The sequence below is a fragment of the Oncorhynchus mykiss genome, chromosome 12 (genome assembly GCF_013265735.2).
Source record: "Oncorhynchus mykiss isolate Arlee chromosome 12, USDA_OmykA_1.1, whole genome shotgun sequence".
In the NCBI taxonomy this organism is placed as follows: domain Eukaryota; kingdom Metazoa; phylum Chordata; class Actinopteri; order Salmoniformes; family Salmonidae; genus Oncorhynchus; species Oncorhynchus mykiss.
In genome coordinates this window covers 56505869-56524621 of record NC_048576.1, presented here as the reverse complement: position 1 = coordinate 56524621, position 18753 = coordinate 56505869, and the positions used below count along the sequence as shown (strand labels likewise).

At 42.6% G+C, this 18753-nt stretch overlaps 1 long non-coding RNA gene across 1 annotated transcript; it reads left to right on the top strand.

The window, feature by feature from the left end:
• The first annotated feature begins 1251 nt into the window (after positions 1–1251).
• Positions 1252–11361, top strand: LOC118937888. The gene is made up of 3 exons (XR_005035299.1): positions 1252–1458; positions 7616–7824; positions 11303–11361. It is a non-coding gene; the product is annotated as an uncharacterized LOC118937888 (long non-coding RNA).
• Positions 11362–18753: the final 7392 nt, after the last annotated feature.

Here is an 18753-nt window from a genome sequence, read left to right as displayed (position 1 = left end):
CCAATCTGACTCCTAACATCCTGTTTGCGTATCTGTGAGTATGTGCCCATTTCGGGTAGAAGATAGAACACCCACATCACCTCATGGTGTAAAAGTGTTAGGCTAAACCCCAGAAAATAAAGTACTCCTGCAGTGAATCGGATGGGATATTCACAGCCGGGTAAGGGACATGGTTCATACCAAAGTGTTTCTCCTAAATAGTCAATGGTCTGGTCTCTTTTATTTCCATCTAAATATGTTCTCACTAACCATGTTTCCAGTCACTGTTTTTAGTCAAACCGTGTAAAAAACAAGTCATGACAGCAGTGATGGAAACGGTAGTTATAAATGCTGACAGATTATTTGTTCGTTCGACAGGTGTGATTTGTTTGTGACCGTAAAATTAATTATGCGAGAAATGGCGGCGCAAACACCTTTATGCGCAAATATTGATATAGTAATCATCATATCGAAGTAAACTTGGTGTCACGCCATGATATGGTGTGTGGTCCTCCCACTACGACTCGGGAAACCATGCAGTTTAGTAGGCTACAGATGAAATAATTTATCAACTTCACAGGGTGGTGAAAGTGCATGGTGATCTTGATGCTCCTTTCCAATAAATATCGACGGTTCGATTCTGGTGATTTGATGATCGACGATTGACTGCCGTTTGACATATATTCTCGCTCTCATCCATAGTAATCTCATCATGTAGACTAGCCTACCCACACTGTATCGGCGAGCTGTTTTTGGCACATTTGCTATTTAATGCAGCAATCTTTGTAACAAAACAGTAGAGTTATCAGTAGAGTTGAAAATGCGATGTAAACACATTGAACTTTAGATTTTTATTCAGTACATGAAAACTTAAGCGAAAAAGTACATTGTGTGTGTATTACGTCATCACGCACTGATTTTTATCCACAACAAGTCAGTTTGGTGGAAGCACACCAATAGTGGGGAAATTATATTTTCTTTATACAGATTTTAGAATATTTGGATGAAAATCTGTTGCCAATTGAATTGAAACCAAGCTATTTTCATGTTTTGTTTTACACTCTGAGTCCCCAAAACCACTATGTCCCCATGTCATATGTGGCAAATGTGATTTGTATAGGATGTGTCAATCTCATGCTATTAACCAGCCCCTTTGTGTGTGAGCCCAAATCACGTTAGGTTGCCTTGGAGTACCTGAATGGGCACACCTGTTTGGCTCCCTTTATAATGAGGTATGGACACACCTTTCTCTCTCTCTCCTCCCGCACTTGCTACCAGCTAGACCTCCAGATCAATGTTTTGGCACATATGTTACCACCACAGCTAGCTGGCTACAAATCTAACAGAGCCAGCAATCCAGCAATAAGGAAAGCACGGATGAGATGCAAACAAATAAAAACAGACAGTCACAAGTACTCCAAAAGGCGTAACACCACACTCACTGGGAGGTCGACAGGGCCGTCGACTCCTGGGCATCTGGTGAGCTTGTCCAAACTTTGAGTCTGCGTCGAAGTGTGGAGGCGAATGTAATTGAAGAAGACTAAGCCAATAATTTCTGTAGTAGCCTACTTGTAGCTGGTGGTATAATTATTGTGTGTGCTGGCTGGCAGAGCTAGGCGGTCTTGATTGAGTGGGGATGGTGATAAGGTGACTGTTGGTTAGGGTAGGGGCAATTCGACCACAGCCAACCTCCAAATATGGCAACATATTTCTCTCCTAAGAATTGCAATTTCCATCTTCATCCTCCATGGCTGGTAGGGAAATCAGTCAGTTCCTTCTAGGTACTGAAGTGAGTGGCGTCAGGCAGAGGAGACACAGCTTCCTGGGGGCTTGGGTGAGTCCACAGAACAGTGGTTTCCTCAACTCTGATAGTTGCTGATGTGGTGCTACAGAGGAAGTCTTTGGCCACTAATCAGGGGGTAGGTGAAGGGATGGAGAGCCATGATTCCACCTGTGCGGAGTAGACAACTCAGCCAGACTCCTTTGGTGATGTCATCTGCTGGGTTGTTCTGTGTGTCGACATACCTCCAGTCCTGAGGTGATGTGTGGTCCAGGGTTGCAGTTACACGGTTGGCAACAAAGACTGTATCGACAGGACTCTGAGTGCACCCAAGTCAACACTGTAGTGGAGTCTGACCACCGAACTGTCCTGTCCACAGATAAGGTGATCTCGGTCTGTAACAGTTTGGCCAGCTGGGCACTTGTAAGGGCAGCGCACAGTCCATGGCAAGGAATGGATAGGATGTTTAGGAGCTACTCTTGAGCGAGCCATGATAAAGGAGACCTGGACTTGTGGCTGCTGGGTTTCCATCCTGAGGTATGCCACTGACCAATAAGCTTGCTCTGACGCATCACAGAACAAATGCAACTCTGGAAAGGGACTCTGTAGAATGTTCACTGGGGCTATAGAGTACCATAGTGTGAGTCATAATACCCATAAAACTTAGCAGTCAAACAGGGAAATGGTTCCAATTGTTTTTTCACAGTTTTTCCCACAGGGGATTTTAGAAACATGTGTAGGTTTACCCTGCAGTGCAAATCTCTCAAGGACAGTGTGACTTATCAATATATTCGCCTGTATTTACCCCCACCAAAAACGAAACGCAAATTAGCTGCTAATGTGGCTATCATAAAGAACTGTAAATGCCATAATGATCTGGACGAGACTGCCGAATCGAGGGAAAGGTAAGAATCTCTGGATGAACTATCTTAGCTAAGTGTAGGAATGAATAAATTGGTTGCATTTCTTTAAATGAACAACTCTGTGAACTGTCTTGTGCAAGTTCTCAATTGACACTAACTATTAGCAAAGGTGTCAGCTAAAGATGACTTGCAGGAGCTTGCAGGGATTTGTAGTTTTGCATGATGTCTACTTTGATGCTAATTAGCATTTTCCAATCAGAGTAAATAGAGTCGGATATATTGATAAGTCAACTTGTCCGAGAGAGATTTACATTGTAATCAAAACGTCACGCCAGGGTAAACCTACACGAAACATAGCCCTTTAAGGCAGGGGTGGGCAACTTCAGTCCTTGAGGGCCTGATTGGTGTCACACGTTTTCTCCATCCCTAGCAAACACAGCTGATTAATCAAATTGCATTCTGAACTGAAGATCATGATTAGGTGATTATTGGAGTCAGGTGTGTTAGCTGGGGCTGGGGTAAAAACTGTGACACCAAACAGGCCCTCGGATTGGAATTGCCCACCCCAGGTTTCAGGGTTTCTAAAATCCCCTATGAGAAAAATGAATGGTGAACTATTGGAACCATTTCCCTATTTGACCGCTAGGATTTATGGGTATTATGACACCTCCACTGTGGGGCTCTATAGCATCAGGCAGCAGCTCAATTTCACACTCAGTCCAGGCCTGATGTATAGTGCTCTCTGGGGGTGGGGATTGGGTCATCTCACTTTCTGTTATTCATCTACAGTTGCTGTAGCAGGACTTTACCTTGGGTGATGCTGGGTGACATGAAACCCAGTGGGTCGTACTGACTTTCCGATGGAAAGTGCCAACTCAGGCCCAGGTTACTCTCTCGTGGTTCTGTTCAGTCATGACTCAACCAGTGTCCAGCACTCAGATTGTGCTTCAGGAGGTAGGTGATCAACTACAGATGGCCGGTTGTTGGCCTGTGCTGTATTCGGAAGACCATCCTTGGACCATGGATTGGTTGAGGGCTATAGCTGGAGCCATGGAGTTTGAACATTGGCCTTGCTCATCCCCGTCCAGATGGGGGTCTGTTATTGTTCTCCTCCATTGTGATCCTTTCCACCATGATAGCCCGATCCGGTGCAGAAGCACCATGAAAAAACTGATCAGAATTGTGGTGGTAAAAAGACTGTCTTGCTGTAACTGTTGGTTTGAGTTAGGGGCTATCGTGGTGGTGTCCATTAAAACAGATGGTGGTTTTCAGTTCAAAAGGCTGTTGCCCGGTCTATTATTTCAGTTGAATCGTTGAAGATGACCAATGATGGCAAGGTTGAGGATGTAAGGATTGGATGATTAACAAGGATGTTTACCTCGGAAACATACATGGTAATTTCATATAAACCAAATGCAGATAAATATGCTCACACATTTCTATAACAAGAAAATAATATTTAGTGACAACTTAAGCGATTGTCACGTGTGCTTCCTCTCCTGCCTCTAGGTCACCAGGCTGCTCGTTAGGGAGCACACCTGGCACCAGCGTTAGGCGCATAATGACATTCACCTGGGCTCCATCACCTCCTTGATTACCTGCACTTTGTCACTCCCTTTGGTTTCTTCCCCAGTCGTCACTGTTCCTGTTCTATGTTGGTGCGCTGTTCATGTTTCTTGTTTTGTCCGGTGCTGCCTGGGAGGCCTCAGCCAGTGTGTAGCAGGAAGAACCACGGACTGTCTATAAAAAAGTGGTCAGATGGAACAGATGCTAAACTACAGGGCCTGGCACTTACTACCATACCCTGTTCAAAAGCACTTATCTTTTGTCTTGCCCATTCACCCTCTGAATGGCACGTATAAACAATCCATGTTTCAATGCTTAAACATCCTTCTTTAAACTGTCTCCTCCCCTTCATCTACACTGAAGTGGATTTAGCAAGTGCCATCAATAAGGGATCATCGCTTTCACTTGGATTCACCTGGTCAGTCTGGAAAGAGGTGTTCCCAATGTTTTGTACACTCAGTGTAGTGCAGCAGTACACAAACACACCTTTACTTCACACACACTGTATTGATTGCCTCAGTAATACTTGAGTGTTTCCATAAATCTTAGTCAGCAGAGTTTATTTTCTCAGCATGAGCTACTCTTGCTCATCATTAACATATTTCCAGGTCAGACCATTTTACTTTTTTATTTTTCACCTTTATTTAACCAGGTAGGCTAGTTGAGAACAAGTTCTCATTTGCAACTGCGACCTGGCCAAGATAAAGCATAGCAATTTGACACGTACAACAACACAGAGTTACACATGGAATAAACAAAAGTCAATAATACAGTAGAACGAAAGAAAACAAAAAGTCTGTATACAGTGAGTGCAAATGATAAGGGAGTTAAGGCAATAAATAGGCCATGGTGGCGAAGTAATTACAATATATCATAATGCGACATTTGATTGCTTTCCAGTGCAAACATGTAAGTCTTATATAGAAAATTATATTCAAGTGGGGAATACAAGTCTGCTAAATGGCCCCAGTCAGTGATTTACAAGGTGAGCTGAGGACATACAAATATGTTTTATTGTCACATACACCAGACAAGTGTAGTGAAATGTGTTATTTTACAGGGTCAGCCTTTGTACTACGGCACCCCTGGAGCAAATCAGCATTAAGTGCCTTGCTCAAGGGCACATCAACATATTTTTCACCTTGTCAACCCAGATATTTGAACCAGTGATCTTTTGGTTACAGGCTCAACACTCTAACCACTAGGCTACCAGTCACCCTGTAGGGTTAGGGTTATGCCAAGATAAGGGTTAGGGTAAGAGTTAGTGCTACTGTTGTGAGTGCAATGTTTTACAAGTCTACGTTTAGGGTTAACTAGTCAGACAGGTGAGGTGGAGACCTTGTGTTCCTCCTTGGCCTTGCTCATCCCCGTCCAGATGGGGGTCTGTTATTGTTCTCCTCCATTGTGATCCTTTCCACCATGATAGCCCGATCCGGTGCAGAAGCACCATGAAAAAACTGATCAGAATTGTGGTGGTAAAAAGACTGTCTTGCTGTAACTGTTGGTTTGAGTTAGGGGCTATCGTGGTGGTGTCCATTAAAACAGATGGTGGTTTTCAGTTCAAAAGGCTGTTGCCCGGTCTATTATTTCAGTTGAATCGTTGAAGATGACCAATGATGGCAAGGTTGAGGATGTAAGGATTGGATGATTAACAAGGATGTTTACCTCGGAAACATACATGGTAATTTCATATAAACCAAATGCAGATAAATATGCTCACACATTTCTATAACAAGAAAATAATATTTAGTGACAACTTAAGCGATTGTCACGTGTGCTTCCTCTCCTGCCTCTAGGTCACCAGGCTGCTCGTTAGGGAGCACACCTGGCACCAGCGTTAGGCGCATAATGACATTCACCTGGGCTCCATCACCTCCTTGATTACCTGCACTTTGTCACTCCCTTTGGTTTCTTCCCCAGTCGTCACTGTTCCTGTTCTATGTTGGTGCGCTGTTCATGTTTCTTGTTTTGTCCGGTGCTGCCTGGGAGGCCTCAGCCAGTGTGTAGCAGGAAGAACCACGGACTGTCTATAAAAAAGTGGTCAGATGGAGCAGATGCTAAACTACAGGGCCTGGCACTTACTACCATACCCTGTTCAAAAGCACTTATCTTTTGTCTTGCCCATTCACCCTCTGAATGGCACGTATAAACAATCCATGTTTCAATGCTTAAACATCCTTCTTTAAACTGTCTCCTCCCCTTCATCTACACTGAAGTGGATTTAGCAAGTGCCATCAATAAGGGATCATCGCTTTCACTTGGATTCACCTGGTCAGTCTGGAAAGAGGTGTTCCCAATGTTTTGTACACTCAGTGTAGTGCAGCAGTACACAAACACACCTTTACTTCACACACACTGTATTGATTGCCTCAGTAATACTTGAGTGTTTCCATAAATCTTAGTCAGCAGAGTTTATTTTCTCAGCATGAGCTACTCTTGCTCATCATTAACATATTTCCAGGTCAGACCATTTTACTTTTTTATTTTTCACCTTTATTTAACCAGGTAGGCTAGTTGAGAACAAGTTCTCATTTGCAACTGCGACCTGGCCAAGATAAAGCATAGCAATTTGACACGTACAACAACACAGAGTTACACATGGAATAAACAAAAGTCAATAATACAGTAGAACGAAAGAAAACAAAAAGTCTGTATACAGTGAGTGCAAATGATAAGGGAGTTAAGGCAATAAATAGGCCATGGTGGCGAAGTAATTACAATATATCATAATGCGACATTTGATTGCTTTCCAGTGCAAACATGTAAGTCTTATATAGAAAATTATATTCAAGTGGGGAATACAAGTCTGCTAAATGGCCCCAGTCAGTGATTTACAAGGTGAGCTGAGGACATACAAATATGTTTTATTGTCACATACACCAGACAAGTGTAGTGAAATGTGTTATTTTACAGGGTCAGCCTTTGTACTACGGCACCCCTGGAGCAAATCAGCATTAAGTGCCTTGCTCAAGGGCACATCAACATATTTTTCACCTTGTCAACCCAGATATTTGAACCAGTGATCTTTTGGTTACAGGCTCAACACTCTAACCACTAGGCTACCAGTCACCCTGTAGGGTTAGGGTTATGCCAAGATAAGGGTTAGGGTAAGAGTTAGTGCTACTGTTGTGAGTGCAATGTTTTACAAGTCTACGTTTAGGGTTAACTAGGGTGAGCCTAACCCAACACTCTAATTTAAAGTGTAATTTGTTTTAATACAGTATGTCTCTGTTACAACCACATGACTCTAATGATTCTAATAATATCATGATCATACCCTGCCTTCATATTTTACAGGAAAACATCCCAATAGATGTTTAGAATCATTAGTCATTGGTGTGGTCATGGTCTGGTTCCCCAATAGGAGACAGAATAATGTGCCAAGTTAATCTATATTAATTTCCTTCCCCTCTTCCATCTTCTACAGCTGCAGTTCATCTTTAAGGACATTCCCACCACGGAGTGACTGACCAGTTGAAAGGGATACATTTACTCTGACTCAAAATGATTTAAATCATGGAGGACGGGAGAGGCATATTGTCGGGGACTGATTCCTCCTGTCATTTCCTCCATATGTTTTGTCAGTGCCAGATAAATCACTGTGACAGCCAAACAGAAGCCAGGAAGGCCCCCAGGGTGAGTCACTGTGACTGCAGCTGAACACAACACATGTATTGGTGGTCCTCTGTAGCTCAGTTGGAAGAGAATGGTGCATGCAACAACACCAAGATATTGGGTTTGTTTCCCAGACCACTCATATGTATGTAAGTTGCTTTGGATAAAGTTCTAAATGGTACATTGCTGCTGTCGGATGAACCTTCTCTCCCAAAAATAAACTTTTCAGGAAATAGAAAAAAATTACCCCCCCCATTTAATAAACACAGTTATGAAACTTCAGAAGCTATTTTGACCCAACAAATCTTAGAGCCATGAAATGTTGAGTACATTGAGGGGAGTTACTGCTTTCAATACATGCAAGAAAATTAAAATTGGCAAAAATGTAGTTACAATTTTCATTCGACAGCAACGGTATGTTACACACTGCTATATTACAATAACAGCACACTCTCTGGCTGCCTACAATATGATGAAGGCTTCTTCCATCACTCCAAGCAAACTCTCTAAAAAGGGACACAGTGCAGTTCAGGTGAAGAGAGACTAGTATCGCTTCTCTTCAAACTGTGACATTGGGATGGATGGAAACATGGTGGGAAGTGAAGTTGTCAATTGCCAGGAGCGAATGACAACTTTAATCCTATGGTTGTGGTTAGGAAAACTGGGAAAGAAGCCAACTGAAGGGGGGCGACGTAATCTTCTTAGATGGTGTGGATCAATATGTTTATTTCTCATGCAGGGAGGCATAAACAACCACGAGACCTCACGTGATTATTTTACTGAGAAGTACTACATGTTCTCTCTTTCAGACATAACGTCTCTAAGTTCATGCTAATGTATTGTCAACATTGAGCAATAGGATTGCTGTGCAACGTTGCGGCAGAGAACTACTTGAAAGGATACAGAGTGTACATCAGGGATCATCAACTAGATTCAGCCCAAGGGGCAATTTTTTCTTGAGCGGATGGTCGGGGGGCCGGAACACAATAAAACAAATATTTTTAGATTGAAATTGACCGCAAGAAGCCTAAACAGATATAATATTTGACTAAAACATCATTTCAAACCTTGATTACATTTGGTGACATTGCCATGCGTATCAAATCAAATCAAATTTTATGTCATATACACATGGTTAGCAGATGTTAATGCGATTGTAGCGAAATGCTTGTGCTTCTAGTTCCGACAATGCAGTAATAACCAATGAGTAATCTAGCTAACAATTCCAAACTACTACCTTATACACACAAGTGTAAAGGGATAAAGAATATGTACATAAAGATATATGAATGAGTGATGGTACAGAGCGGCATAGGCAAGATGCAGTAGATGGTATCGAGTACAGTATATACATATGAGATGAGTATGTAAACAAAGTGGCATAGTTTAAAGTGGCTAGTGATACATGTATTACATAAAGATGCAGTAGATGATATAGAGTACAGTATATACGTATGTATATGAGATAAATAATGTACGGTATGTAAACATTATGTTAAGTAGCATTGTTTAAAGTGGCTAGTGATATATTTTACATCAATTCCCATCAATTCCCATTATTAAAGTGGCTGGAGTTGAGTCAGTGTGTTGGCAGCAGCCACTCAATGTTAGTGGTGGCTGTTTAACAGTCTGATGGCCTTGAGATAGAAGCTGTTTTTCAGTCTCTCGGTCCCAGCTTTGATGCACCTGTACTGACCTCGCCTTCTGGATGATAGCGGGGTGAACAGGCAGTGGCTCGGGTGGTTGTTGTCCTTGATGATCTTTATGGCCTTCCTGTGACATCGGGTGGTGTAGGTGTCCTGGAGGGCAGGTAGTTTGTCCCCGGTGATGCGTTGTGCAGACCTCACTACCCTCTGGAGAGCCTTACGGTTGTGGGCGGAGCAGTTGCCGTACCAGGCGGTGATACAGCCCGACAGGATGCTCTCGATTGTGCATCTGTAGAAGTTTGAGTGCTTTTGGTGACAAGCCAAATTTCTTCAGCCTCCTGAGGTTGAAGAGGCACTGCCGCGCCTTCTTCATGATGCTGTCTGTGTGGGTGGACCAATTCAGTTTGTCTGTGATGTGTACGCCAAGGAACTTAATACTTACTACCCTCTCCACTACTGTTCCATCGATGTGGATAGGGGGGTGTTCCCTCTGCTGTTTCCTGAAGTCCACAATCATCTCCTTAGTTTTGTTGACGTTGAGTGTGAGGTTATTTTCCTGACACCACACTCCGAGGGCCCTCACCTCCTCCCTGTATGCCGTCTCGTCGTTGTTGGTAATCAAGCCCACCACTGTTGTGTCGTCCGCAAACTTGATGATTGAGTTGGAGGCGTGAACAGGGAGTACAGGAGAGGGCTCAGAATGCACCCTTGTGGGGCCCCAACGTCAATGTAGCTACAAGGCGCAACTTCGTACAATGATTTCCTGTCTCGCAACAATGACAGGAGTGGAGATGTTTCGCTTTATCAGTGAAGATGTCCAATGACCATGAAACACAATCAGAACTCTACCATACTACTTGACAATACAATGTCGCATCAATCTTACTCGGTAGGGTGCCGTCTTAAGGGTGGGATGCTAAAATGGGTGTCCTGACTCTCTGCGGTCATTCAAAATCCCATGGCACTTACTGTAAGAGTAGGGGTGTTCACTCCAGTCATGGCTAAATTACCAACCTGGCCACATTCCATCATGGCCACATAATCATCCCCTTTATTCCTAATTGGCATATATCACTCTTCACCTGATAGCTGATGTGGGGTGGGTGTTGTAGCACAAAATGGCCACTGTGCGTCACTGAGATGGGTGCTACACATTAATAGTGGATGAGGTGAGTTTTCCTCCTACTATATAAAGCACTTTGAGTACCTCAGTTGGTAGAAAATAAATTATTTATTAACATTATTTCTATACAATCATGTCTATATTATGCTTGTGAATACTTGGGAAGAGATTTCCAAATTTAAAATTACTTGGAGCTGATTTCCTGGTGTTTTTACAGTCTTATGTCCAACAATGAAAATTCAACAACAAAAATATATTTATACACAAAAAAAAAATCTAAATGCAACATGTAAAGTGTTGGTCCCATGTTTCATGAGCTGAAATGAAAGATCCAAGAATTGTTCCATACTCACAAAAAGCTTATTTCTCTCAAATTTTGTGCATAAATTACATCCCTGTTAGTGAACATTTATCCTTTGCCAAGATAATCCATCCACCAGACAGGTGTGGCATATCAAGAAGCTGATTAAACAGCATGATCATTACACAGGTACACCTTGTGCTGGGGACAAGAAAAGGCCACTCAAATTTTGTGCATAAATTACATCACAGTTAGTGTTATAAAAGGCCACTAAAATGTTCAGTTTTGTCACACAGCACAATGCCACAGATGTCTCACGTTTTGAAGGAGCGTGCAATTGGCATACTGACTGCAGGAATGTGCACCAGAGCTGTTGGCAGACAATTTAATGTTCATTTCTCTACCATATTGCCTCCAACTTCGTTTTAGAGAATTTAGCAGTACGTCCAACCGGCCTCACAACCGCAGACCACGTTTAACCATGCCAGCCCAGGACCTCCACATCCGGCTTCTTCACCTGCGGGATCGTCTGACACCAGCCACCCGGACAGCTGATGAAACTGAGTAGTTTTTCTGTCTGTAATAAAGCCCTTTTGTTGGGAAAAACTAATTCTGGTGGGCCTGGCTCCCAAGTGGGTGGGCCTTTGCGCTTCAAGGCCCACCCATGGCTGCTATCCTGCCGAGTCAAATGAATTTATTGCAATTGACTGATTTCTTTATATGAACTGTAACTCATTAAAATCGTTAATTGTTGCATGTTGCATTTATATTTGTGTTCAGTATACTGTATAAAAATGTTTTTCTCCGAAAACTTGGGGGGCCACATAAAACCACCCGCGGGCCACCCTGGTGTACATTGTTTATTGCAATTAAATATTAAAATGTTCTGTGGATCTCTTTAGAGTTAACAGAGAAGTACAACAGGACATCTGAACATAAAGTGCATTCAGAAAGTATTCAGACCCCTTGACTTTTTCCACATTTTGTTATGTTACAACCTTATAGGTAAAGCCCTTATCTCAGCTCACTGGTCACCATAGCAACACCCACCCATAGCACGTGCTCCAGCAGGTATATTTCACTGGTCATCCCCAAACCAACACTTACTTTGGCCGCCTTTTCTTCCAGTACTCTGCTGCCAATGACTGGAACGAATGGCAAAAATCACTGAAGCTGGAGTCTTATATCTCCCTCTCTAACTTTTAGCATCAGCTGTCATAGCAGCTTACCGATCACTGTACCTGTATACAGACAATCTGTAAATAGCACACCCAACTACCTCATCCCCATATTATTACTTACCCTCTTGCTCTTTTGCACCCCAGTATCTCTACTTGCACAACATCCTCTGCACATCTATCACTCCAGTGTTAATGATAAATTGCAATTATTTCGCCTCTATGGCCTATTTATTGCCTAACCTTTATTGCTTACCCCTATTTCTCCAGGATGGGACCTGTGGTGAAGCAACGTTAACACCCGGTCAGCAGCTGGGTTCCACATGAATGGAACCTTGGGCGAGTTGAGTGCTGACAGGGGGAAGCCATGGTGCTGTAACCCCAGATAAAGCGGTGATAGAAATTTGCACCCTTAGGCTGAGGCCAATCCGTCACTGCTCTCACCTTCCCGGGATCCATCTGGATACTCCCAGTAGAGATGATGTAACCCAGAAAGGGGATGGTGGAGCGATTGAACTCGCACTTCTCCGCCTTCACACACAGCTGATTCTCCAGAAGGCATTGAATAACCTGCGGACGTGGAGCACGTGTTCTTGAGTAGAGCGGGAGAAGATGAGGATGTCATCAATGTAGATGAAGACGAACCGGTTCAACATGTCACGGAGAACATCATTCACTAGAGCCTGGAACACAGCAGGGGCGTTGGTGAGGCCAAAGAGGTTGGGAAATCCAGATAAGGGCAAAGGTACAGGATGGCAGGCAGGCGGGTTCAGGGACAGGAAAGACAATGGTCAAAAACCAAGAGGGTGAGAAAAAAAGAGGCTGTGAAAAGACAGGAGCTGACAGACAAACGCTAGGAAGCTAGACAAACAAGACAAACTGGCAACAAACAAACAGAGAACACCGGTATAAATACACAGGAAACAATGGGGAAGATGGGCGACACCTAGAGTTGGGTGGAGACGATCACAAAGACAGGTGAAACAGATCAGGGCGTGACATACAGTGCATTCGGAAAGTATTCAGACCCCTTGACTTTTTCCACATTTTGTTACTTTACAGCCTTATTCTAAAATGTATTCAATTGTTTTCCCCCTCATTAATCTACACACAATACCCCATAATGACAAAGCAAAAACAGTTTTTTAGAAATGTTTGCACATTTATTTAAAAAAATACGAAACATCACATTTACATAAGTATTCAGACCCTTTACTCAGTACTTTGTTGAAGCACCTTTGGCAGCGATTACAGCTTCGAGTCTTCTTAGGTATGACGCTACAAGCTTGGCACACCTGTATTTGGGGAGGTTTTCCCATTATTCTCTGCAGATTCTCTCAAGCTCTGTCAGGTTGGATGGGGAACTATTTTCAGGTCTCTCCAGAGATGTTCGATCGGGTTCAAGTCTGGGCTCTGGCTGGGCCACTCAAGGACATTCAGAGACTTGTCCCGATGCCACTCCTGCATTGTCTTGGCTGTGTGCCTAATGTCATTGTCCTGTTAGCAGGTGAACCTTCACCCCAGTCTGAGGTCCTGAGCCCCTTGGAGCAGGTTTTCATCAAGAATCTCTCTGTACTGAAAAACATCCCCACAGCATGATGCTGCTACCACAATGCTTAAACTTAGGGATGGTGCCAGGTTTGCTTGATTCTCATGGTATGAGAGTCCTTTAGGTGTGGGCTGTCATGTGCCTTTTACTAAGGAGTGGCTTCCGTCTGGCCACTCTACCTTAAAGGCCTGATTGGTGGAGTGCTGCAGAGATTGTTGTCCTCCTGGTTCTCCCATCTCCACAGAGGAACTCTGTCAGTGTGACCATCGGGTTCTTGTTCACCTCCATGACCATGGCCCTTCTCCGATTGGTCAGTTTGGCCGGGCAGACAGTTCTAGGAGGAGTCTTTGTGGTTTCAAACTTCTTCCATTTACAAATGATGTGTTCTTGGAGACATTCCATACTGCAGAAATGTTTTGGTACCCTGCCTCAGATCTGTGCTTCGACACAATCCTGTCTCGGCTCTCTGCGAACAATTCCTTCCACCTCATGGCTTGGTTTTTGCTCAGACATGAGCAGTCAAATGTGGGACCTTACATGGACAGGTGTGTGCCTTTCCAAATCATGTCCAATCAATTGAATTTCCCATGTGGATTCCATTGAAGCTGTAAAAACATCTGAAGGATGATCAATGGAAACAGGATACTCCTGAGCTCAATTTCGAGTCTCATAGCAAAGTGTCTGAATATTTATTTGAATAAGTTATTTATGTTTTTGGTTTTTAAGAGATTTGCAAAACGTTATAAAAACCTGTTTTCGCATTGTCATTATGGGATATTGTGCATAGATTGATCATGTTGTGGTAATTTCCTGTATTACTAAGTGAACGGAGAGTTTACAAACCACACACAAGTCAGAGTTATACTTCAAACATAATCTTTAAATAATATGAGCTTCACCATAGCCCTTTGACTCTCAGATCAATTCAGTGTCTATAAATGAATTCCGAGAGTGCTTACAAAAGAATACTTCATCTTTTATAGCCAAGATACACCCCTCTCAACTCACAATGACGAACCACAGATAATAGGAACTTCACAAAGGGCTTGAAAGAGGAGTTTCCCATAGCCAGATAGCATTAGCTATAAATTATAGTTCAGTTTGCTCTCTTAGACAAGGTTCTACTTCTCGTTCTTGGTACTTCCTATTACCAAAACATTACCTCATCCAATGGCATATATCAATTGTCAATTCTAGATACTCCCATCTCAAATTACACCCCCTCCTGGACAAGCTCACGGAGGAGAGTGAGCCTCTAGGTCTTATACTAGGTCAAGAGAAGGGCAACATCAGAGCGGACATACAATGGTTCCAGACACTGCCATACTCTTCTCCCAAATGGGAAAAGTAGGGAGTGACTGGTGTACAGACATTGTGGAGCCAACTAGCTGGTTCCCCATTAATCACGCCATCCCTTCACATGGTTTAAGAATAGTTACAGACACATTCACGGATGAGACAAGCCTGACCTCTCCCCTCTCTGGGCCCCAAGTAACTGAGCCCTAGCTGAGAAGGGATAACTGCAAACTGCCAACCCAATAGTCCAAAGAGATGTATTCTAATGACAAGTATCTCACAAGCATATTATGAAAATAAAACATCTTATCTATGTTACCCAACTAATTCTGATTCATCCCCAACAATCATTAAACATTTTTTTTATTAAATTTTATAATAAGGCTGTAATGTAACAAAATGTGGGAAAAGGGAAGGGGTTAGAATACTTTCCGAATGTGCTGTAAGTGGTGTTAGGAGATAGGGTAGGATTCTTATACATTTTAATATTTTTTTTACTTTTTTTTTTAAAGAGCACATGAAGAACATGTACCATACATACACAACCTATCCTTGCTGTCTTTACTTAGGTGCGTAAATACATTCACATGTTAAGGGTACATTTTGGCTGCTAAAACATATTTTTTGTTATGCTTCTAGAAAGAAAGGTTTCTTCACCTCAAAAAATGGTCAGATTTGACAAAATATTATTATTATAGATAGTTTCCCTTTTCATCTGTGCTATGACTATAGGGCTGGGTTTTTCCTAGCCGACTAAACTGGACTGGACAATTTACGATGGAGTTGAGCGGCGACAGTGTGGGAGGACTGGAACTCCGACGTCACATAAAATGCTACCAAAAACGTTTGCTTTCAGCACCCAAAGAATAGCCCGCAATTACACAAGAAGTTCTTCTGTGTAATTGCAGGCTATTATTTTTTTTATTTTTGTGACGTCATTGCTCCAGTCCACCCACACTACCCGCAGCTGAACCAGGAAACACTCCTGGCCTAAGGTGGATTTCAAACTTCCACAAACCTTGTAATTATTCATCTACATATCGAAAGAGCCAGAGACAACAACTTTGATGGACAACGTACTCTGTAGATTAGGGAACTACTATAGCAGGGCTGAGCTTTATGCAAAGAATGGTTACAATGTCTTTAAAAATGTATTTAACTTTATACAAACACAATGTTAAGCGGTGGAATTTGAAAAATAAACAAGACAGGTTTCAATGTAGAAAAGTTTTAATTGCATGTCATAAACATATTTGTTCATCTGATTACAGTGCTCTTCTGCAATTATGAGTTCTGTAAGATTCTTTGTCAGGCAGGGTTACATTTAACACTATACACAGTAGTTGTATTTTTACCCTTTACTCTTCCTGGGGTCCAGCAACATTAAAGCCACTGAGCCATGAGAAATTGACATGTTAGCTCTCTGATAAATTAACATGTTTGCTCTCTGTGTTGGTTTAAGGGCCCTGTTCTGAAATTACAAATTGTAATTTGTGTAAGTCACTCTTTGTGGCACCTGACCACACGACTGGACAGTAGTCCAGGTGTGAAAAAAGGGGCCTGTAGGACCTGCCTTGTTGATAGTGTTGTTAAGAAGGCAGAGGAGCGCTTTATTATCTTAGTTACTGTTGCATCAAGATGTTTTGACCATGACAGTTTACAATCCAGGGTTACTCCAAGCAGTTTAGTCACCTCAACATGTTTCATTTCCACATTATAAATTGCAAGATTTAGCTGAGGTTTAGGGTTTAGTGAAGTTTTTGAAATATTTAGGAATAACTTATTCCTTTACTTTCCATTCTGAAGCTGACTGCAGCTCTTTGATAATTGTTGCAGTGATTTCACTCGCTATAGTAGCTAACGTGTATAATGTTGAGTCATCCGTATACACAGACACACTTTACTTTACACGCTTTACTCAAAGCCAGTGGCAGGTCATTAGTAAAGATATAAAAAAGTAAGGTGCATAGACAGCTGCCCTTGTGAATGCCTGAATACCTGGATTATGTTGGAGAGGCTCCATTTCAAGAAAGCCCTCTGTGTTCTGTTAAATAGGTAAGTCTTTATCCACAATATAGCAGGGGGTGTAAAGCCATAAGACATACATTCACATCATCAAAAGCCGCACTGAAGTCTAACAAAACAGCTCTCACAATCTTTTTATCATCAGTTTCTCTCAGCCAATCATCAGTAATTTGTATATAAATGCCCTTCCCTATAAGCGGTTGAATGTCTGTCACTTTGTTTACTGTAACATAGCATTGTATCTGGTCAAACACAATTTGGTTGGTAACAGGCTGATTGGTCAGCTGTTTGACCCAGTACAGAGTGCTTTGCTATTCTTGGGTAGTGGATTGACTTTTGCTTCCCTCCAGGCATGAGGGAACACACTTTTTGTCTGTTTTTTCAGTTTTTTTCTTTAGATTGAAGAAATGGCAAATAAGAGTAGTGCATTCAGAAAGTTTTCAGACCCCTTCCCCTTTTCCACATTTTGTTATGTTACAGCCTTATTCTAAAATTGATTAAATATAACATTTTCCTCATCAATCTACACACAGACATTTTTGGAAATGTAAAAAAACCCACAGACACTTTGCTATGAGTTGCAAAATTGAAATCAGGTGCATCCTGTGTCCATTTATTATCCTTGAGATGTTTCCACAACTTGATTGGAGTCCACATGTGGTAAATTCAATTGATTGGACATGATTTGGAAAGGCACACACCTGTCTATATAAGGTCACACAGTTGACAATGCATGCCAGAACAAAAACCAAGCCATGAGGTAGAAGGAATTGTCTGTAGAGCTCTGAGACAGGATTGTGTCTAGACACAGATCTGGGGATGGGTACCAACACATTTCTGTAGCATTGAAGGCCCCCAAGAACACAGTGGCCTCCATCATTTTTAAATTGAAGAAGTTTGAAATCACCAAGACTCTTCCTAGAGCTGTCTGCCCGGCCAAACTGACCAATCGGGGGAGAAAGGTCTTGCTCAGGGAGGTGACCAAGAATCCGATGGTCACTCTGACAGAGCTCCAGAGTTCCTTCTGTGGAGATGGGAGAACCTTCCAGAAGGACAACCATCTCTGCAGCACTCCACCAATCAGGACTTTATGGTAGAGTGGCCAGACGGAAGCCACTCTTCAATAATAGGCACATGACAGCCCGCTTGGAGTTTGCCAAAAGGCACATAAAGGACTTTCAGACCATGAGAACCAAGATTCTCTGGTCTGATGAAACCAATATTGAACTCTTTGGCCTGAATGCCAAGCATCACGTCTGGAGGAAACCAGGCACCATCCCTACGGTGAAGCATGGTGGTGGCAGCATCATGCTGGAAGGATTTTTTCAGAGGCAGGGACTGGGAGACTAGTCAGGATCGAGGGAAAGATGAACGGAGCAAAGTAAAGAGAGATCTTTTGATGAAAACCTGCTCTAGAGCGGTCAGGACCTCAGACTGGGGCGAAGGTTCACCTTCCAACAAGACAACGACCCAAAGCACACAGTCTGCTGTCCGCACTTGCTTCAACATGTCCACGATTGTCCACCATAGTTCCTGTGCCCAAGAAAGCAAAGGTAACTGAACCAAATGACTTGCCCCATAGCACTCACTTCTGTCATCATGCGAGACTAGTCAAGGATAATATCACCTCTACCTTACCTGTCAACCTAGACCCACTTTAATTTGCTTACTGCCCCAATAGATCCACAGATGTTGCAATTACCATCACACTGCACACTGCCCTATCCCATCTGGACAAGAGGAATACCTATGTAAAAATGCTGTTCATTGATGATAGCTCAGCATTCAACACCATAGTACCCACAAAGCTCATCATTAAGCTCGGCCCTGGG